Below are 2,344 nucleotides of genomic sequence, written 5' to 3'. Positions count from 1 at the left end.
TTTCTTTTTTTTTTTTGAGGCAAATATTTCAATGTTTATTCACATGCTTTGCTTTCTCTTGGAAGAATCCAAGTTTCCCAAATTAAATCTTTCTTCTAATGTTACTACATATGCCTAAAGAAAAGGGGGGAGAAAGAAGAAGGACTTTTAAAATGAGGACTGGGAGAAGATACTAGAAAATGATCAGATTAGTCCTCTGAATGAAAATGCTCCAAATGAAATGAAAATGCTCCAAATGAAATGAAATTAAGAATAAAACTGTTGGTTTCCAATAGAGAACAACCGAGAAGCCAAGCGTCATTCTCCCACCCTAGCCTGCCCATCCCACACAGCAGCGGCACATGAGAACAGTGACAGCCCGACCCGTTCTTCCGCTCGGGAGCTGGGCCCACCCAGGCGCCATGGCGGTCTCCTGCATCCTGTGGGACCCAGCGCCGGGGTGCCTTGGCAGTAGTAGGACTCCTCAGGGCTGGTGGCGGTGGGGTGGGGTTCGGAACCTTCTTGAGGCTCCTCTGTCAGCTCTCACCAGCCATCTTCTCAGGGTTTCTCTCCCTGGGCCAGGATACCTGTCAGCGGTGGCCACTGCTGCCATGTGGGCTGGAGGCTGTCCTCCTCTCGGTTCTCTATCCCACTTGCGTAGTCTTCCATCTCCCCGTCCTCCCCGCTGAACCTGTCATGGGCAATCCAGGGCTGGTGCTGGGTTTCCAGAACGTGAACCGGCCTCGACCTCGGGGGAAAGGCTCACCCACTTGTCACGTCCTCCGCCTTCATGGCCATCATGCAAGTGATGCTTCTTGCTTTGGGGTGTGTACTTTGGGCCCCCTCTTTTTCTGGTTTCTCTTTTGAAAATCATGTTGCTGGAACCAGCAGGTGGTGTGGTGATTAAGGTGCTGGACATTCCCACATGCCTGACCATGGTTCAAGTCCTGGACCTGGTGGCTTGCTTTCTCAGTTTCTCTCTCTCTCTCTGAGTCTCTCTCTGGTCAAATTAAAATAAATAAATGAATAAATAAAATTAAAAATAAATAATTAAATAAAAAGAAAGTCACAATGCTGACGTCATTGTGATCAGAGCAGTGGCCTTGTCCCTGGCTCTCCCGCTGGCTCTGAACTGGAAGGTCCCTCAAGCTCTGATGTCTCCTCTGTCGCGTGGACTCACAAAGTCCCTGGTCACCAGCCTTTTCTTGTCGAAGCCCAGGTGCTTGCCTCCCTCTCTGCTGTCTCCTCAGCCTGCTCTTCCGCTTTGTAGGCGTGAGCCGACGGGGCAGGGAAGAGGACCCGGACCGGCCTCACTTTCCGCTGCTTCTCCTTCTTTGATCCTCTGTGAGTTTTCTGTTTTCTCAGCTGACCTTTCCCTGGAGTGGCTGGAGTCTTGGGAATCTACTGATTCTCTTGATTTGCCTCATTTAATCTCCCTGCTTATGTGTTTGAGGACATTCACTACCAAGGCAGAGATTGTCAGGATCATCTCTGTGTTTTCCCTCGGCCTTGTAGCCAGTTCCGGGACTTTGCATTTCATCCTGAGCCAAGCCACATTTCTGGAATGTCCTGGGGGAAGTGTCTGCCTCCTGTGTATCTCTGGGCTTTTCTTGGTTTTAGCTGCTTCCTACTCAGTTCCTCTTCTCGAGCACTTAGTGAAGTGCTCACGCAGTCGTTCCTGGAGCCCCAGAGCCGTGCTCTCTAATGCTGAGTGCAGGTCCTCACGTGCTGAGCGGAGGGCTCCGAGGGGCTGCACTGAGCCGGCTGTCCGTGCAGGCGGGAAGGTGGAGCAGGACGCCTGTCCCTTCTGGTTGCTATGGCCTAGGTCCCGACAAAGCTCGCATCCCTGAGCCAGTTAGCCATGGGGCTGGGCAAGGTTCTCATCCAAGGAGTCCATCCAACACCGTTACACTGATGTGGGCCTGGCGAGTAGAGGAAGAGGAGGCCTTCTCTGTGGCTCTCAGAGGTCTTTCTTGGGAGAGGAGACGAGATTTCTCCTGGCCTGCTTCGTAAGCAGTCACTCGGAAATGCTTCTCAGGCACAAATGCCCTATGCCCGCACTGGGTTTCTTAGTCCTTCCCGATCCCCTTTTCTGGATCTCTCTGTGAGAGACTCCCCCTCCAGCGCTTCTGTTTTCCTTCCCTGGAGATGCACACACCAGGCCCTCCCCTCGTCCAGACCTCTCCTCCTCCTGGTTCTTGTTCGTGCCTGCTATGGCTCAGACGTAAATGTGGGTTCATCACCCGACCTGGATTGCTTCCTTCCCTGGCCTTGCCCTCCTCCTGGCCTGGTGGAAGTCATCCTTGTGGAAGTCAGCCATCTTCTTCTCAGAGTCATCCTGGAGCTTCCACCTTTGGGGAAACTG

General features: G+C 52.6%; 1 pseudogene; it reads right to left on the bottom strand.

Moving 5' to 3' along the window:
• Positions 1–537: 537 nt before the first annotated feature.
• The window catches only part of LOC102484952 (thyroid hormone receptor-associated protein 3-like), a 6,275-nt pseudogene continuing 4,468 nt past the window's right edge, over positions 538–2,344 (bottom strand).

The sequence above is a fragment of the Tupaia chinensis genome, unplaced genomic scaffold (genome assembly GCF_000334495.1).
Source record: "Tupaia chinensis unplaced genomic scaffold, TupChi_1.0 Scaffold000578_2, whole genome shotgun sequence".
In the NCBI taxonomy this organism is placed as follows: domain Eukaryota; kingdom Metazoa; phylum Chordata; class Mammalia; order Scandentia; family Tupaiidae; genus Tupaia; species Tupaia belangeri.
Note: the sequence above shows the minus strand (reverse complement) of the source record. Positions and strands in the feature narration are given on the sequence as shown.